Source organism: Amblyomma maculatum, chromosome 1, assembly GCF_055883805.1.
Source record: "Amblyomma maculatum isolate TAMU_Amacu chromosome 1, ASM5588380v1, whole genome shotgun sequence".
NCBI classification, from domain to species: Eukaryota; Metazoa; Arthropoda; class Arachnida; order Ixodida; family Ixodidae; genus Amblyomma; species Amblyomma maculatum.
The window spans coordinates 460136157-460156578 of NC_139344.1; the positions used below are offsets into that span (position 1 = coordinate 460136157).

The 20422-nt window shown below is 49.6% G+C and overlaps 2 pseudogenes; both read left to right on the forward strand.

The window, feature by feature from the left end:
* The first annotated feature begins 15651 nt into the window (after positions 1 to 15651).
* On the forward strand, positions 15652 to 16843 carry LOC146209773 (uncharacterized; annotated as a pseudogene).
* Positions 16844 to 17194: 351 nt separating this feature from the next.
* LOC146209774 (uncharacterized) lies at positions 17195 to 20101 on the forward strand (annotated as a pseudogene).
* Positions 20102 to 20422: the final 321 nt, after the last annotated feature.

Sequence of the window (20422 nt, forward strand, 5' to 3'; positions counted from 1 at the left end):
ATTTCTTTTGAGAGAGGAATGGAAAGGATATTATTGGTTAATGGTGGTGGATTTATCTGTGTATTTGCCGCAGTAAGTGACGCAGATCTTCACGAATCACGCATTTATAGTCAATGTCTGTTATGCATGCTTTGGACAACGTATTTCATGAAAGCATAAGAAATCAGGAGTACAGCGAAGGGATCAGAAAGTATAAGCATGGCATATGCGGCAACAGTTAAGCCCAGAACAGTGTTCCGCAGGTAAGATTGCAAAGCCTCTTAGCAAGGGTAGTGTATTCGTTATATTAGTGATTGTCAGCCATATGTGTGTCGGGGACCCTTTGTGAACCGGAGCTATGGTTGGGAGACCCCTTGAACTGGTGGTGGTGATCTTGTGCAGAGAGATTTTGCGGAGTGCCGCTGCTGTTGCGGGAGCAGGTCGTGGAATTCGAATTGAGTCAAGACTGAACTGAAGTCTAAAAAACGCGAAATCGACAAGCCAGATCGCCACGGCCTGCAGAGGACGTGAGGAAGAGGCGATGTGTCATCCCCGGTATGCATGCTGCTAGAACGGATTCAACTCCTGCCAACAGCAGCGCGCCGTTCGCTCGTTGAACGGCCGAGGCCCTTTGTACTGCAGCGTCGCCCATGAATCTAGCCATTGGTCGAGTTTCACCAATGGAAGTACCAACAAACGCAGTCGCTGTTCTATCTCTAGCGCACGCTCTCCGTTGCCAAACTCTCTCGTGTTTCTTTCGCTTTAAGCAACTAAAGATGGCTTTGAAGCTGTTTGCTTTTATCGGTACAAAGCTGTACCCAGCCTTGCCAGAGCTATCACTGGATATTTTTTATCTGTTTGGGCGTAAATTTTGCGTACCCTAAAAATCCCATTATGGACTCGCTGGGCTTCGCAGACTCCTATTCGACAAACACTAAGCTAGCTTAATTAAGGGCATCATATCTTCGAGGAGCTCTCTGAAAGCGTTCAGATTTCTGCAGTCTGCCGCATTGTAAAAATGCTAAAGCATGCCCCGTTACAAATACTAGGAGCCTCAGTTGTCTCTCTTTGCCCCTATTTATTCGTTTTTGACACTATTTATCCCTTTTTGTATGACTTCATCTATTGATATCATTTTGCCATCTATTCACGCGATATTTTTGCTAGTCATCACATTATTATTACGCCTGTAATTGAAATCCCTACTCTTACTCACATGCGTCTCAATACATATGCAAATATAGATTTACGCATTTATTGAGGCGTACATGAGTAATTAAAAGCATGGTAATTGCAAATTCAAATACGTGAGAAGGGACATTTTTAGGACAACTGCATTTATAAGGTGACCCATTATTCAGATTCAAATGTCCAAGCACTGTGGCATAGTGGCAGCGTGCACATATCGCGTGCAGTGGCCGAGGTTTGAGTTCCACATTTCACTCAGTTCAGTACTTTTCAGCCGTGTCCGACTCTTCGTGACCCTATGGACCATATCACGCCACGTTTTCCGGTATCTAACTATCTTCCTAACCTCACATAGCCTCACCTGCAGCGCCTCGAGGACGCCATCTAACCACCGCGTTCGCTGCCTACCCCTTCTCCGGTGACCCTCAACCTTTTCCAACATCAAATCTTTCTCCAGCGACTCCTCTCTTCTCATCAGATGACCAAAGTAGCTGAGCTTTAACTTTAGATTTGACCCTCCAATGAGCAGTCAGGGTTTATGGTCGACAATATCGATCTTCTGGCCGTCCATGGAACTGTCAAGAGTCTCCGCCAGCACCACAATTTAAACGCGTCTATTCTTCGGCGGTCAGCCTTCTTCACAGTCCAACTCTCGCATCCATACATCACAACTGGAAACATCATAGCACGAGTTATACGGATCTTGGCTGGCAGTCTAATTTCTCTAAGGCTAGACATGGCTCTCTTTCCCAGAAACAGGCGTCTTCTAATTTCATGGATGCTGTTTCCTTCCGGGGCAATCTTGGAGCCCAAGAAGACAAAATCTGTCACAGCTTTCACTTCTTGTCCGTTGATGCTCCAGGACTTGATAGGACAAGACGACATGATCTTTGTCTTTTTAATGTTCAGTTTAAGCCCAAACTTCTCACTAGCTTCTTATAAGCGCATCAGATGTCTCTTGAGTTTCACTTCACTTTCTACTATTAAAGTGGTATCGTCCGCATGTCTAAGGTTGTTGATACGTTTTGCAGCGATCTTCACTCCAGCTAAATACTCGTCCAGACCGGCGTTCCTGATGATGCACTCAGCATAATGGATGAATAGGCAGGGCGACAGTATGCAGCCTTGTCTAACTCCTTTCTCACTACAACATACTTAATTTACCAAAATAGCGGGTAAGGCTCCGCGTCGCAAAAAAGAGTCAGTGTTGCATTGTTCTACGTTTTGAGGCGGAAATCGGAGAGGGGGTAAAAAAATAAAAAGTGTTTTTATGTGCGGAGAATCTAACTAATACTCTTCAGACAACGCTGCTACATTCGAGAAGTGCGAAAAACAGGTGTCTCACTAGAAACGAATTATTACGCGATTAACCATTTACCGAGTCACAAAGCACCTTTCCGCCAGTTTTGTGATTATCTTGTATGCAATTTTATCATATGTTTCGCGATGTTTACAAATGTCATCTTTGAAATGGCGCTTCATGCTATCATTATCTGTTTTAGTATGTACCAAATGCTTCACCATAGGTTTCCTGTGAAACTAGAAAGCTGTTTTAAAATCTTTTGCATTCATGTATTTCTATGAGTGCTTTACATAAGACTATACATGATTTTCACCTCCACTCAACTGTGGCGCCGCGAGAGTCCCTTTACAAGCACTCTGTGGGTGTATAAAGTAGACATCAAGCGAGCGCGTTTATTGAACTACATATGTGATGAATGCGCTGCCCTCTACTAGTGAAGGGCGATCGTATGAATCATTGTCGTCTTTTAATACTGCGGGTGGCGAACATATGCCTCTCTAGCTTGGCAACATTCTACAATTGCGGATGGTGTATATACGGTGCATAACAGCTTGAGGGGCAAGTTGGTGCTGCATAGTACCCAGACCTGCGGGGAAACGTACACAAAAGGACGTGAATAGAGACACAACACAGGCGCACACTACTAACTGTGATACGAAACGGAACATGCACTTCCTCTTCAATACACAGCCACAACGTTTTGTACTCCCAAGTCATCCCACTAGAGGATATCTAGCCAACAATAAACGTTAGCAGCAAAATTATCCCAGTCCATCACTCACATTGTTCAAGGATTGCAGCCACAACTTCTACCACATAGACACAAACTAGACAAACAAGTACACATCTGCAGCGGCCACGTATAACGTTCACGTTCACTTCTTGAACATTTAAAGAACTAGTCCGGCTCTTTAGATTTTAACGGCCAAAAATAATTAAGGCAACCCTTCATTCAAAAACTGGAAACCTCGGCCAATCTGACCAGCAGCAGTTCGTTACATACCATGCAGAATGGCTTTCTGCTTCAAAGGGACAATTTTTGCTTATAGCAGAGCCACCTTGTCTTTATATAGACCAATCTTCTGAAACATCCTCAGTTAAAATATCATGTCCTTCCAACGTATGTGCATATGTATGTGCAGAGAAGGTGCATTTGTATTGGGCCTGTTGCTGCCTCAGTCTTATACGACATCCTTTTTAACCAGTTGACAAAGCGATTTCTGCATTCTTTAATGGTTCCGGTAGTAAGACGTTTCAGTATGCTGATGACTTCTTAGGGATCATGGATAAGGACTCTACATTGACGCAAGGAGTGGAAAAGTTCCTTTATATATTTAGGATGCAAGAATAAGGGCTTGCATTTACCCATGAGCTACTAGTGGATAACACGTTGCGTTCCTAGATTTTAATATAAATATTTGTAATGGAAAAGTGTATTGGGAGTATTTTTCTCGGACTAAAACATAGCTACTTCCTTACGGGTCAGTCCATTCAAAAACTGCTAAATGAGCTACTGCTGCTCTTTGTCTGGAGTCAGCTCTGTTAAAGTCCTGTGATTATATAAAGCTGAGGCTAGCATTATATACAAATACAAAGACCATAGGTGGCCGGATTCCCAGGTAGGGTTATTTGTGGACTGGCAGAGACTCTTCAAAAACTGAGAGGCAAAAAAAGAGATGCAGCAAAGTTTGGAAATAAACACCCACAAGTAGTTCTTTACATATATAGAGTGGCGCGTTGACTTGATGGAGGTGTCAGGCAGGTATTACGTTCCGGTCGTGGTTTCTGCGCCAAAGCAACTGGGTGGTTTATGTTCAATAACAAAGAGGAGTAAGAGAGACCAATTTGATAAGAGGCATGCCAAGCGTTTTGTAATCTGTGTATTGTGAGTAGTGTATGACATTCGACTGAAGAGTAGAAAAGTATATGTAGGCCAGACCGGGAGGGGTATTTATGATAGGTCAAGGGAGCAGGAGCAATGTCTAGAATATGAAAAGGGGTAAAGTACCTTTTCATTGTCAAAAGTGCAAGTGTAAGCTATTGCTGAGTAGGCTCAGGTTTCAGGTGTCTGTAGGGACAAGATTGCCCGGAAAATTTTACAGGCGTTTTGGATACAAATGAAAGATAGTACATGTGTTGGTAAAGGCTTACTGTCCGTACAGAGAAAAGAAATTTCCTTTATTGCGGAAGGCTCTTGAGTTGTTGCGAGGGATGTTTTTTTTCATTCTAGGTGCTTTTTCGATTTACGTGATGTTTTACTGAGGACGTTTCGGAAGACTGGCCTTGTGAAGTGAAGGTGACCCAGGTATAAGAAAGATTTTGTGCCCGTGAAGAAGAAACCCATTCTGGTATGTAATGAACTGCTGCTGGTTTGGTTGGCTCATGTTTCCAGTGTTTGAAAGAAAGATGGCCTTTATGTGTTAGGTCGTTACATTCTCAAGAACTGGACTCGTTGTTTATATTGTTACCAACAAACATAGAAAACAGCAGAACAATCGAGCTGGCCCTTTTAATGAATCGAAGCTCGAGAGACGAAGGCGACGCTCAGCTGCGTGCCAAGACATGCTTCGGCCACTTGGTGGCACCGGAAGATGGACAGCGGTGTGGCACTGCCCCCCTTCCAAGGGGCATCGACCCGGTGCCGCAAACGTAGGGGAACGATAAATAAGCGGGGCAAATTATACGAGGGAGTCTCTGGCTCTGGTTGGGACCCTACAAACGGTTTAACGATTATAATATGGATCCATTCTGGCTACGTGAACTATTTCAGACTTCGGCTGTCGAGAAGAGCGGACAGTTCCTTGTGGTAGCACCTAGTAGGTAACTGCGCAGAGGCGACCGAGCACCTCGTAGGGTCCAAAAGAACGCCGCAGAAGCTTTTCAGAGCGCCCTCGCAACCGTATTGGGCTTCATACCCAGACTTGGTAGCCGGGCGTGTAAATCGCCTCTCTGTGTCGCAGGTTGTAGCGCTGAGCGTCGTGTTCCTGCTGGTGCCGAATTCGCTGTCTGGCAAGTTGGCGTGCGGCTTCTGCGGCACGAATAAATTGGTCAGCCCCCACGACAGTGGAGGGAGCAGAATCCGGTAAAAGCATGGCATCCAGCATAGTCAATGGTTCGCGTCCATGAACCAAATGAAATGTAGTGAAGCGTGTAGTTTCTTGGAGCGCAGTGTTGTATGCGAACGTGATGTACGGCAGCATACGGTCCTAGTTCCGATGATCGTCGTCTACATACATCGAAATCATAGCGGCAATTGTCTTGTTAAGCCGCTCAGTTAGTCCATTAGTTTGAGGATGGTAGCCTGTTGACTTGCGGTTGGTGGCGCACCGAGGCGAAGGACCTCACTCGTGAATGCCGACGCGTAAACGAGATTATCCTGTCAGTTAAGATGACTGTTGGGACACCGTGACGAAGCACAATGATTTGAATGAAGAAATGAGCAACTTCTGCTGTACCATAGGGCCTTGGTCTCACTGTAGCGGCTGAGATAGTCAGTGGCAACCGCTATATGCCTGTTACCCATGGAGGACTCCGAGAATGGGCCCAGTAAGTCCGTACCGACCTGTTGAAATGGGAATTTCGGGGAATCGATAGGCTGCAGGAACCCAGCTGGTTTAATGGGCGGCGTCTTCCGCCGCTGGCTTTCATGGCAGGTACGGACGTAGTGGTGCACATCGGCAGCTGGCCTGGGCCAATAGTACTTTAAATGTATCCGTTCCAATGTGCGAGAGAACCGAGATGGCCGCAAGAAAGGTCTTCGTGGCACGCACTAAGAACTTCGTCATGAAGCGCTGAGGGTACAACGAGCAGATAAGCAGTTACTGTTGGACCGTAGGTCTTCTTGCTGAGCACACCACTGTGCAAGCAAAATGAGGACAGTCCGCGCCTGAATAGCTGAGGGGGAGACGACACTGTGCCTTCGAGGTATTCGATGAGGGTTAGAAGTTCAGAGTCGGCTCGCTGCTTTCGGTCTAAGGTGGGTGTCGTGATAACACCGAGGAAAGCGGAATCGTCGTTGGAGCCGTCTGTGTGGCAGGGAATAGGGGTGCGGGACAGATAGTTAGCATCACTGTGTTTCTGGCCGGACTTGTGCGTGATAGTAGCGTCAAATTTTTGCAACCGGAGGTTCCACCGAGCAATCCGACCCAATGGATCTTTCAGGTTTGCCAAGTGACAGAGCGAGTGATGTTCGCTCACGACACGAAACGGGCAGCCGTACAAGTACGGACGCAATTTCATGACTGCCCACACAACACAGAGGCACTTCTTTTCCGTAGTTGAATAATTAACTTCAGAATGGCACAAAGTACGACTGGCGTAAGCAATGACGCGTTCCGAACCGTGCTGCCACTGAACAAGGACGGCACCGAGGCCAACGTTTCTGGAATCCGTGTGCAGTTCCGTGTCGGCCTCTTCGTAGGCGTACATTGGAGGCGGGACTTGAGTTCCGTGAAGGATTTTCCTGGTCAGGGCCCCAAAACAACGGGTCAGCGTCTTTTCTCAGGCGGGTCAGAGGTTCCACTATGTTGGAAAAATTGTGGACAAAGCGACGGTAGTACGCGCAGAGGCCGATAAATCGACGCAAGCCTCGTTTATCCGTTGATTTGGGGAATGAAGCTACAGCGGCCGTCTTTTCTGGGTCTGGACTAACACCTCGAGCGCTGACAATGTGGCCGAGAAATTTCAGTTCATTAAAAGCAAAGTGGAATTTTCGGGTTTTAGAGAGAGACCGGCAGATCGAATGGCCTCGAAAACAGCGCGCCAACGTTTCAGGTGCTCGTCGAACGTGTTCTAGAAAATCACGTCGTCGGGATATACGAGGCATGACTGCCACTTCAGGCCAGAGAGTACGGTATCCATAATTCACTGAAATTTGACAGGGGCCGAGCGCAGCCCAAACGGGAGCACTCTAAACTCATACAAACCGTCCGGCGTAATAAACGCGGTCTTCTCACGGTCTCGTTCATCGACCTCTATTTGCTAATATCCACTACGTAGGTCAAGTGACGAAAAGTGGCATGGCGAAGGCGATCGAGGGAGTCGTCAATGCGCGGCAGGGGGCGCACATCCTTTTTCGTGACGTTATTGAGGCGTCTGTAATCCACACAGAACCTCAAGGTTCCATTTTTCTTCGTGACGAGGACAACAGGCGAAGCCCAGGGGCTCGTTGTCGGTTGGATAGCTTCGTCCTGGAACATTTTTGTTATTTGGCGGCGGATGGCGTCACGTTCTTTTGAAGACACCCAGTAAGGACGCTCGTACAGTGGGTCTTGGTCGGCGGCAACTATATTTCGGTGATTCGTTAGTGGTGTCTGTCGGACCTTGGGGGTTGGTGCAAAACAATCGCGGAACGAATTGACAAGATTCTCTATGCAGCGTTTCTGACTGGGCAAGAGGTGCGGGTTCACATCGGTCTGAATGGCTGTAGACGTCGCATTGTTGAGGTGTGACGGGTTGGATAAAGCGCACTGGCCTGTACAATCTCCAAGTTCTTCAAAATAAGCCACCGTCATGTTCGCCGTCAAATGTTGAGGTTCACACGTGAAATTTGTCACTAGCACTTCGGCTTGCCCACGTACAAGTTCGACAAGGCCCCGAGCTATACAAACTTCTCGAGTGAGAAGCAGTGACATGTCACCTTCAGCAATGCCACGCGTGCTGGTTTTTTGATCACATTCGACTGTGACGAACTTGCTCGCACGCGGAGGGATCGTTATGTGGTCGTCACAGACGCGCAACATTGTTTTCCGGAAGTCCGTGTTGTGATCAACGGCTCGCTTGGTTGAAAACGATACCATGAGCTGCTCCCGAAGGTCTATAACAGCACCATACTCTTGAAGAAAACTCATTCCGAGAATCACAACTTTGCAGCACTCTTGTAATACGGCAAAGGTGCCGGTGAAAGTAAAACCGCAGATCTCTACGCGGCAAGTGCGCATGCCAATCGGCTTCATCACATGGCCGCCGGAGGTGCGCATCATTAGCCCAGACCAAGGCGCCCGAACCTTACAGAGTGCCGTCCCTAGCTGGCTGCTCAGGACAGAAAAATCGGCACCGGTACCCACGAGTGGGGTCACATCATAGCTGTCAGCAGTTAGAAAAATTTCCCCGGAAACAATGCGTTTGCAGCACGTCGGTAAGTTCGTCGGGTGGGGTCGTCGCCGCTTGGGCCGTCGCGGTAAATCGTCGGGCGAAGGCTGTTTAATCTGAGCTGTAGCGGGGGCCTCACCCCCGGAGGTAGCCTTGTTTAGTTTTCCTGGCGAGGCGACGTGCCTCTGAATTGCCCAGAGGAGGAGTATCGACTGGGTGAATAAAACGCCTCGGAGATGACGATCGCGACTGCCGCTGCGGTGATGTCGGGCGCATCTCGTTAGAAGCCAGGTATTCCTCAGTCTCCTGTGGTCTTTCGCTATAGCGGCGTCGAGACGCGTTTGGTGGAAATCCTCGTAAACCTATTCTCTGATACAACATTTTGGGAGAGTTGGTTACGTGCATTCATTATTACAGCGCAAAGACGACACAGAAGAAGAGGAGGACACAAGAGCGCTGTTGTGTCCTATTCTCTGGTATAGGCATTTGCGAAGAATATGGCCAGGCTCGCCGCAGTGATAACAGAGCGGCCGTCTGTTTGGCATGCGCCACAAGTGCGCCTTGCTGATAGCGGGACGCTCGTCTTGCTGCGGCTCGACGGGGCGCAGATCTTATTGCTGCTCGACGGGGCGCAGGTAGCGAGGCGGTGGTCCGGAAACGAGGCGGAATGGGTGTGGCTCGGGCGCAGGTCGACGTAGCACATCACTATAAGTCATGATGCATGACTCCGGTAGTGGTGCTGGTGGTGGCTGCACCGCTCGCCTGATTTCATCATGGATGACGTCCCGGGTAGAATTCATTGCAGGTTGAGCATCCAAGTGGTGGTTTTGCAGCTCTTCGCGGATAATGCTCCTCACAAGCTCCCGCAATGCCTCGTCGCTGGCTGCTAGCATGGACGCGCAGTAGGGTGTGGCCGCTACACTTGCCTGGCGGCCATATTGGGTACTCCGTTCTTGCACTGAACATTCCATGCTGGCAGCTTCTCTCGCGGAATCTGCGACAGTTCTTGGAGGGCCGCGAATGAGGACGGCGAACAACTGTTCCTTCACCCGGCGCATGAGGTGCCGTACCTTCGTTGCCTCAGGCATGGTAGGGTCGGCCCGATTAAAAAGTCGCGTCATTCCTCCACAAACATGGCCACGCTCTCATTAGACTGCTGAGACACCAAACGAATGGCAATCTCTGCGTTTTCCCTGCGCGCACTTGAGCTAAACATTGCAAGAAACTCACGACGAAAGGCTGCCCAGTTGACAAAGGATGCCTCGTGGTTCTCAAACCATGTCTTGGCCGAGTCTTGCAGCGCGAAGTAGACAATCAGTAGCTTCCACTCGTCATCACATTGGTTGAACGCGGCCACACGGTCAAAACTGGCCAACCAGTCCTCCACATCCTCGAACCGGTCACCGTGAAATGATGGCGGCGATTGAGGTGCGAGAATGACGAACGGTGGGGCGTTGCTGGAATACTGACTTGTCTGGCTGCCCGTTGTAGATTTCATGGCTCCCAGAGGTGTGGTCAGTGGTTCATACTCGGGTTGAAGGCCTCGGAGGCGACAACTCGCTTTTTGGACGTGAGTGGCGTCGGCGCGTCGATGAAAAGCGTCACTGTCGTCTTCGGGGGCGGCGTACATGGACTTTTACCCTGTACAATGTACCAAATGTCATCAAAAAGTGTGGAAAATAGCCGAACAACCGTGCTGGGCCTTTTAATGAATCGAAGCTGGATAAACAAAGACGACGCTCAGCCGCGTGCCAAGACATGATTCGGCCATTTGGTGGCGCCAGAGGATGGACAGCGGTGCGGCAATATGTTCTAGGAGTGAACGTCAATGTCCTACGTGGCAACTGCAGATGTATGGTGGTTTGTATAGTTTGTGTCTATATGTAGGAAGTTGTGGCTGTCATGCTTGGCCCATGTGAGTGATTGACTGGGATGATTGTGCTGCTAACATTACTGTTGGCCAGACGTCTGCTTGGGAAAGAGGAGGTGTGCCAGTAGGATGTACTTGGGAGTAGGGGAGGAAGTTGTGGCTGAGTGTTCAAGAGGAAGTGCGAGTTCCGTTTTATATTACAGTTGCAAGTGTGCGTCTGTGTTGCGTCTCTATCCACGTGTTTGCGTGCGTTGCGCCGCGGGCCTAGGTACTACGAAGCATCCTTGGCGATAGGATCGACCAAGTGAACCCGAGGAGACGAAGACGGAGCATAGGCGTAGAGAGGCGATGGGGGTTAGACCGAGCGAAAATGCCGAGATGCGGGCATGAGAGGCAGCGGGAATGCAACAGAAGCGGGCTGGAGACTCTAATTATTGCAAAACCGCTCGTATTGCGGAACGCACACTAGGACGCACCAAGTTTGAAGGAGCGACGTTTCAGCTTAGCGGCGACGTCGTCGCTTGGCAAGCCGTTAGAGAACAAAAAATATAAAAATTAGAAATATATTGATTATTCAATATATATTTCTAATTTTTATTCTTCTCATCGTCTGTGTGTGTGCGCGTGAAACACCATCGCGTCGTACCACGAGCAGCGAAGCGTGAGAGTTCCCATATTTTTTAATACTGTTAGCACTTATCCGGTTCGTCCATTTTGCGACTGTCGGTTTGAGCGATACACAACAGGATCTAATTGTCGCAGCATTGAAGTGTATGTTCTGCAGTTTTAGCCAGGTGACCACCTCTCGTATAATGTGCCCGCATCATGTTTTGGGGTATGTATATCACAGATCTAGGGTAGCCATGTTGTGACGCCATCACACAACAAGGCTAAGCGCCATGAGATGCTATGTTGTGACGTCACCGCGTATATCCATGACAAGGGTAGCCATGTTGCACACTTTCAAGCAAGGTTTGCATGAACAATTTGGCCTCAACATTTCTCGATGGTATCTTAGCTATTTATAATTTACCTCTATATTTAATCGCATGTTTTCACGCAACAAGTGCACGGTAAAGGCAGCTTTGCTGTGACGCCATCACATAAGCAGATTTATATATCAGATTATTTGGTGGCCATCTTTCAACATCACCACAGCTCCTCACTTCCGCGAGCGGCCAAATTGTGTACAGTTACACACTATGCTTTCGTTAAGCTATATATATGCCTGCCGGACGGTAGCCGTGATTGGGCCACTCAGAGCGAATATCAATGTCAAAGGTCTCATCCAGCAGTTGAACACAGAGGATCGCAATGGTCGAAGACGATTGGGTACAATATGAAGCATAGTTGTATTAGTCGAGCAAAGACCCAACCTTATCGAGGGATTCGGACTGACGACATGAGTTCCTAAAAACTATAATTTGGGAGTCTTTGGCGGCCGAACCAGTTTTTTAAAAGGGACACCATTTTGTCGTAGGCCATCGGAGGGTCATGGCGGACGAACCAGTAGTCGCAGAGGAGGAGGAGAAAACATCGTTATTGTGTTTTTTCGGGAAGACGTGCCATTTGTCACATTGAAGAAACGTGAAACAATGCGTGCAACGAGCGCGTCATATCAGATGCACGACGATGGACATCTCCTTACTCTAAATCTCCTCGGGAGAGACCGTCCGATGGTATAGACCGAAAGACAACTAACACGCTTAGTCCAAATATGATTCGAAAGCGCTCTCATTTTTGCTCTATAACTACATAGGCTCCTATTTCCGGTATCATTTTAGGGCAAAGTTTTGGTGGTAGATTTCGCCGCTGGTGACGCGCATAACGCTTTCGTATTATTAGCACTTTATTGTTTGCCATTTGATTGTACCTGTGGGCTCTCCACCCGCTTGCTCCGAGATAGAGAAGTTAAGGTGATCAATTGGGCCTAACGCCAAAAAGGGAAGCCCGCTAATCCAAGCAGAAACTAAGATAGAGAATGCAGCTCTGCCTGTACCTGCATTATGAAGCTACCTCTCCGCTGAACTATGCAGCTCAGTTACGGGCTGAATGGAAATGCTTATGTGTTGCCCAAGAATGCTGAATTGGGCGAGTTGGTGCATTCGCATTTTAGGAAACGTAGCGCAAAGAAGACAAAGCGCTCGTGTGTGTATCCTTTTTTGTCCTAAGCGCTCGTGTGTGTATCCTTCTTTTTTTGTACTTGTCTTCTTTGCGCTACATTTCCTAAAATGCTTGTGTAAGTTATGCTATAAAATAACAGGGAGGACCCTGATGGGACTTCACATGTTTCTCTGAAACCGACCATGAAAAATTTGGTATCATTTCCAAATTGCTCGCGTCTTTCCTGATATCTCAGACAAAGGACGCTTGCATTGAAATATTAAAGCTAGAGTCGTCGAATATGCCCATAATAAAATAAACTACTGTGTTGCCTTCAACGTCAAAAGTATGCTAATTTGTGATGGAAATTTCGCGTGAGCTCCTTGCCCTTCCCTTCCGTCAGGCTAATGCGCGGACGTCTTTAAATAGGCGGCGCCAAGTAACGCAAATGCGGCAACTTAAAGTAAACATCTGCAATGATTTAAATTGTTAATAACAATAGTGGAATGCACCTTGACTGAGTTCCTTACGGCTGATCTGAAAGAAACCCTGCTTCACTTACCCTTCCATTTGCTCGGTGCCGGCGTTGATGGCGCTGAACTCTGGAATAGAATACAATGCTATGCTGAATTCCTAAATTTTTCTAGATTGTAAAGTGGTAGATTGGTTTAAGATGACCGACTAGTTAAATGAATCTATCAATGTAAAAGCGCAGTGGTTAAGATGTCCGACTACTGTTCCTGACTACCCGAGTTTGCCCCGACCACCGGCGGATATGTTTCGATGAAAGCAAATGAGAGGTATGCGGGTGCTGTGCGATGTCAGTGCACCTTTGAAGGGACACTAAAGACACCAAAATATGCTATGAAAATCTAATAAACGGCATTTCGTGACATTGTTTGCGCATATCCGACATCAAAAAATCGAATTACTGCTGAGATATTGAGATAAGAAGTTGAGGTTGTTTTTGTTCCAGCCGGTGGAATTCAAACTGTTTTCTCCTTCTACGTAGTAGGGCAGAATGACGCACACTATGACGCAAGAGGAGATTCCATGATTTGTGGCTAGCCGGCGCGGCCCGCGGTGTCGACCGGTTAGCATCCCTCAGGGGTCAACGTGACAACAGTGCACTCGCAATCGACCTTCTACTCACAATAAGTGACAGCCACCGCCGAAATAAATAAAACGATGAACAGAGTAATTTACCGAGCGATGGCCCCATAAAGTAAGACAATGTGAGACTGGAAGAATATCTTGCAGATGGCGATGCAGCGCCACTAATATTGTGTAAATTGATGTAAGGCTGCAGTGAAAAGCGATTCGCACGTGGTGTCGAGCTGGCGGTCGAACCCCAAACGCGCCGAGGCCAAGGAGCGAGCGCTGTTGTTGTTTGTTCTCCTTTTCTCCCCTCTTCTGGGGCGCGGGCGCGCGCGAGGCTTGGTTTGTTACGCCGCTTTGCCCCGAGGCGTAGCCAAGAAGCGAACGGCAGACGCATCCTTATCAGCCGGGAACAACAGCGGCACGCTTCTGCGAACCACTTTACGGCCGGCTCGTCCTGCGATCTCCCGCCGTTGCGCCAAGCATGGGTGCAGGGAGACGCCGTTAATGAAGCCTTTTGCACAGCCACAAGTGCTCACTAAATGTCCTGCAGAAGGCAACAATAGGCGCGACCCTTGGCCCTCCCAAGTAGGGAATCAGCCCAGCGGCCTCCCGCTGTGTCGCCAGACACCGGATGCGAGCAACTGCGACTGTACACTGCTCTGGGACAGTGCCCCCCCCCCCCTTTTCCTCGAACAGGACGACTGCGTGGCCTTGTCTCCAGATCCCCCGCGGCGTTTCTTTCACAAAGGCGTCAGCTGCAAGGTAGCGTCGCAAACACGCTGAGGAGGGGAGAGAAAGACAGGCGCCTTGTGAGAGGGTTTGTGGACCGGCGAGTGGAGAGTGTGTGTTTTGAATGTTGTATTTTTATTTGGCGTAATTAGGGACCTGGGTCCAAGATTATTCCCAACCCACGGAGGTTGTGGCATGTTTTTCAATAATTTGATTGGATGCTTTATTTTTCGGGGCGGATCACCTAAAGTGACCGCCCTCGGGCCTTTGTTGATGTTTGTCATCAAAAAGCGGTCCTCGGACCATGTTTGGCAGTCAAGATTGAGGCTCCGTGCTTAGCACGTATTTACAGTTCCTAGGCTTTACCCGAAATGCTCGGTAGAAAAGTAAGGGCTTGTAGAGTGACTTCTCTGTGTGAGAGTCTATTTTGTTTTAGGTTACAGTTGTCTGTGTGACTCTTGTTACATTAATTTACAGTTTGCCAATGTATACTATTTTTCTTTTGTAAATATAATTCTCCTTTTGACTATCATCTGATCATTGTCTACAGCTTCTTCACTGCCGAATGACCACGTTTGGGGAGGCTTCAGCCGCTCCAAAGATTGACAATGAACGAGCTTAAAATTACTGGCGCAGCACGACAGGATTCGGCAACCTAGGACACCGAGCGGACATCGCCCTCATCCAGCAGTTTCCAGACATCACGAGACGAACAGCTGGCAGCAGTCGTCCGAGAGGCCTGGAGGGAGCCAACCTCAGAGTACCAGCAAGGGATCAACGAACCCTGGCGCCCTGATCTTGAGGCGTCGTCCATCCCGCAGCCCCGGTCAAGGGGACAACGGAGAAGGGGGAAAAAAGGGAAAAAAGGGGCCCACTACGGAGGAGGGGCGCGCTGCGGGGTTTACGGAGCTTCTCACAACCGCACACCCCTAGAAAAGCCGAGCGCCAGGCCGGGGGACGCTTTTACCCTTTTTTGCCGGTGGGTGTCCGGTGGTGGGTTTCGAACTAACCACCTCCCGCAGCCGAGACGGGCTCTTCATAAAATCAGCCAACCTTTTTTCATTCATTTAATCATTTATTTATCCTTCATCTCATCACCTACTGATGCCCTGAGGCAATAAATATCGATTTACAAAAAAAAAGAAGCAACGTCAGTCGCTACCGACACCCGCACGGGTGAGCGGGATTCCTTACGTATCATTGAGGTGGTTATGGCTCAAGCGTAGAACGGGCGTATGGTGTTGACAAGAAGCATGATGGCGAGCTGAGCAGACAGGCAGATGAGAATATGTTACAGGAGAATGGATTAGAGGGCAATGGTCCGTCGGCTGAGGCATCACAACAGGATGCGACGGCTGGACCAGCGGAGGAAGCGGCTATTACCGATCCGGTGGCAGGCGCCCTACGAAAAGTAACAGCACTGACCGAGACCGACGCTATGGCAATTCGCCGCATGGAACTCGATTTTCAATTGGAAAAGCTCAAAATTGAGTCGCGAGGACGCCTCGAGTTGAAAAAGCTCGGATTGGGTGCGACAGGCGACGGGCAGTTCCCTGTGATGTCGGAATCCGACGAGTAACGGCGATCGGGCTTTGACCCGGTGTCCAGGCGTGCCAAGGTCCTTAAGAGACTCAAGCTACCGTGTGACGCGGACATACCCTTGTGGTTCGATGAAGTGGAGAGGGTATTCATAACGTACGATGTACCTGAATACAGCCGCGTACCTGAATAATGCCAGCGCTTACCGATCGTGTTCGGTACCTGCTTCGAGGTCTTAGTGACGATGAGTGCAGCGACTACGAGTCAGTAAAAACTGCTGTGTTAAGCGAGCTACACCTCACCCACACCGAGTACTTAGACCGGTTCGAACGCGCCATTAAACGCAGGGAGGAATCATGGGCACAGTTCACCTCTCGCGTAAAAACCTAATTTCACTACTATCTCCGTTGGAGGGAAGCAGACACTAAAGAATATGTGATAGCCCTCATCGTTGTTGCTAGGATGAAAGCGAGCCTAAGTACAGAGGGCTTGGAATATGTGCGCCTCCGCGAGGGAGAAACATGGGTGAAACCTGATGACATGTCACAGATACTGCAGACGTTCCAGCAGGCAAAGGGAATGGATGCGCGGTTCAACAGGCGGCTGCTCACGGCGAAAAAGGAAAAACCGAACCCCTCCCGAAAAGTAGCGACAAGCGAAACGCGCAGTGTTACGTGTGCCGCGCAGTGGGCCATGGAGCCAAGGACTGCGTCCGAGCTGTTCAGAATGCGCAGAAACCAGACAGGCGCGTCCGAGCACAAAAAGTAACAGTCGCCAACACGGGAACGGCCGAGACGTTGGCGCCAGCTCACCTAGACAGGACGCTGATTGCAGAAATGAGAGTGCCCCGATCGTCCGAAGAAGTGCATACATCGAAACTACAGCAAGTAGATATAGAATGCGCTGGAGTGCCGACAACGGCGATCATAGACACCGGTTGAAAAATTACGGTAGTCAGAGAAAGTCTTGTGCCTGGAGAGTTTCAGGAGCCTTGCGGCAAGATAAATCTTTTGTCAGCATTTGGAGAAACTGTATAGGCTGAACTAGTAACCCTCGCGGTCGGTTATAGCACACCGTCAGTTATAGCACATCCGGACGCTGTAAACCTCGTATGCGCACTTACCAGCAAGCTCGCGGAGTGAGTAGACTGCCTGCTTTCACGTGAGGATTGGGAGCTGCTAGTGCATTCCGGCGGTAGTGACGGATTGTTTCTTCCGAATGGAGCTCAAGTGACTGCCGACCCAGCTAGTGCATGCTTCACGGTGCGCGAGCAAACCTCCGATTCATCCCCAATGGGCGATGCAGCTCACGCGAGAAAATCTCAGGCAGGCGAAGAGCCGAACAGTGAGTCGACTGTGACATCAGGCGAGAAATACGAAGCGGGCCAGGACGGGCAGTCCGCTAATTACGAGTGTTCGACGGATGATAACGAGGACACGGCCTCAATGCAGCGCGACGAGTTCCGGTCGGCCCAGCGGTCTGATGAAAGCCTCAGGAAAGCTTGGGTAGACGCTGAAACAGGCAAACGGGGCATGTTCATCTCAGAAGGGCTGCTATATCACCGGGATTCGATTGCAGGCAATAGAGTAAAGCAGCTCATGCTACCCCTGAGTAGACGTTAAGAAGTCCTTGCTCTGGCTCACGAATCACTTTGGGGAGGGCATTTGGGACCAAGGAAGACGAAGGCAAGAATTAAATACAGCTTCTTCTGGCCTGTCTTAGAGGCGGATGTGGCGTTACGCTGCAAGACGTGTCACGCGTGTCAGGTCCGGTCAGACAGACGACTTAGAGATAGGATACTTATCACGCCCCACACCAGACCAGACCACCCTTTCCAGGCAGTGAATATGGACATTATCGGGCCAATCGATGTACCCTCAGGCCGGGGCAATCGGTACGCTCTTTGTCTGTTTGATGTGTACACGCGGTGGCCGGAGGTGGTCTGTCTGCGTTCACTGACCGCAAGAGCAACAAAAGACGCCCTACTCACCATTTTTAGTTGCACTGGCATCCCGGAAGTGGTGTGTTCAGACCAGGGTACTAATTTCACGGCACAGTTTACGCAAGAAATGTTAGCGAGGTTAGAGTGCGCCCCCCGGTTTTCGACTCCCGAACACCCTGAGAGCAATGGGACCGTGGAAAGGTGGAACCGTGTCCTGAAAAACATGATTTTCCACGTCATAGAAAAGGACCCGAAAAACTGGGACAAGCTGATAACATTCGTTCTCTGGGCATATAGGGAAGTCCGCCTTGACACGACGGGGGTGGCTCCTTTCCGACTTCTTTATGGCAGGAACCCCACGGGGCCGCTGGTCATATTGCAGCGTGCCTGGACAGGTGAACAGCCGCTCCCGCCACTCTAAGAAATATCTTAGACTGCTACGTGAGCAGCTAGAGATAGCCGCGGAGGTTGCGGGACTGATGGCGAGCGCGCGCCAGGGGAGCTATGCTCAAGCGTACAATAGACAGGCCCGCAACAAAGTTTTTAATGTGGGGGGCCAGGCTGTCGTTTTTGAAACCGACCGCGGCAGCAAACTGGCCCCGAAATGGCTCGGCCCTTCGTGATAACAGCGCGTGAAAGGCAGAATTCTTACCGAGTCGATACCGGTGCGCGAGCCGCGCCGCTCGTGCTTGCCAACAGGCTTCGGCCTTATTACGCTCGGGTTAGCTACGTCGGGGTAGTCTTTGACGAAGAAACAGATTTCGGAGAGATTGAGTGCGCGCCTCGCCCCTCGTCAGCGCACCCAGGTTTCCTTTCGGTCGAACGTGAGAAACTGGCCCATTTGGGCTCCCAGCAGCGCGCTGAAATCGCGAGACTATTCGGCGTTTTTTTTTTATCTATTCACCAAGACCCCTGGGGCCGCGGAGGTGGGACTACACAAAATCGAGCTTCATGACGGGTATCAGCCAAAACGCGCTTTCCCTTACCGAGTGCCTGAACTTCTTAGGGAAGAGGTAGGCCGGCAGGTAAATGAGTTGTTAGACCTCAGCCTGATATGTTTGGTTGAAAGCGACTATGCTCATCCCGTGGTGTGCGTAGGGAAAAAGGACGGTTCAGTGTGTATGTGTACCGATTACCGCGCGCTGAAAGCGGCCACGCACACTGATGCATTCCCGATGACATCCTCGCAGGAGTTAATCATGATGGTCGGCCGCGCCAAATATATTACATTGGTAGATTTGGGCCGAGGCAGTTGCCAAGTGCCGGTGGCCTCCGGAAGCCAACACTTGACGGCCTTGTAACCAACGAAGGGCAATATGCTTGGCGCGTCATGCCATTTGTTTTAAAAAACGCGGCAGCAACTTTCCAGCGAATGATGAATACGCTGCTATCGAGGCATCAGGCCTATGCTGCATCATACCTTGACGACATTGCTTTTTTTTCGGCTTCTTGGCAGGAACACCTGAAGCATTTAAAGATTGTGCTTGACTTACTTCGCGAGGCTAAGCTCAAGGTCAGTCCCGAGAAATGCCAAGTCGCGCAGGAACAGATAAAGTACCTGGGACATGTAGTGGGCGGTGGTACTCACGCGCCGGATCCTGAAACGCTAGCTGCTATTCAGAACCTCGTGCCACTTACCGCGAAAAAGCAGCTGCGGAGCCTACTGGGGCTATGTGGATACTACCGCGAGTATGTACCGAACTACGCTGAAGCCGCTGCGCCACTCGCGTCGTTAACGAAGCGAGGGGTACCAAACGCGATCCCTTGGACTCCGGAAGCGCAGCGAGCTTTCGAGAAACTTAAGACTTCGCTTTGCGAAGCAACAGCGTTAAACACTCCTGATATCTGCAAGCCGTACTGGCTCTTCACGGATGCGTCCGATGTGGCGGCCGGTGCTTGTTTGGAGCAAATTGGAGATTCTGGTAGAGAGGAACCGATTGCCTTTGCCAGCCACCGGTTCACGCCATCTCAAACCCGCTGGTCAACAATCGAGCGTGAGGCTTTCGCCATCATCTGGTCGCTCAAAAAATTTGATCACTGGGTGTTTGGAGCTCAGGTTAACGTGGTTTCTGACCACAATCCCCTGTCCTATCTGACGACGAGAACGCCTCATGGGGCAAAACTGGCAAGATGGGCGCTGACATTACAGTCCTAAAATGTGGTAGTTACACATCGTAAAGGCGCCTGCCATGGTAATGCAGATGCGCTGTCTCGCATCCCCAACTCCGGGTGGGGAAAAGAGCAACGAGATGATTAAGCCATGGCCCCTCAGTGGCGTGAATGTTCCCGCCACCCGCCGTGTTTTGTGATGTGAACGGTGACGCGTGCTACAACTGTGCGCCGCGGGTGGGTGCTTTGTGCTGAAATTCGGACTATGGCGAACTCTGCGTAGCCAACCCGCACTCATGTAGTGCAATTTTTTTTGTATGTCTTTACATGGTGCTTCATGTATAGCAAATTATAGGGCACAGTGCTGTGCGCAGTGCAAGTGGCATGCTGTCATGAAGAAATTTCGTGTTTTTAGTGCCGTTGTTTTGTATTGGTTTTATTTCACGACTTCAAGTGCAGAGTTTTCCTC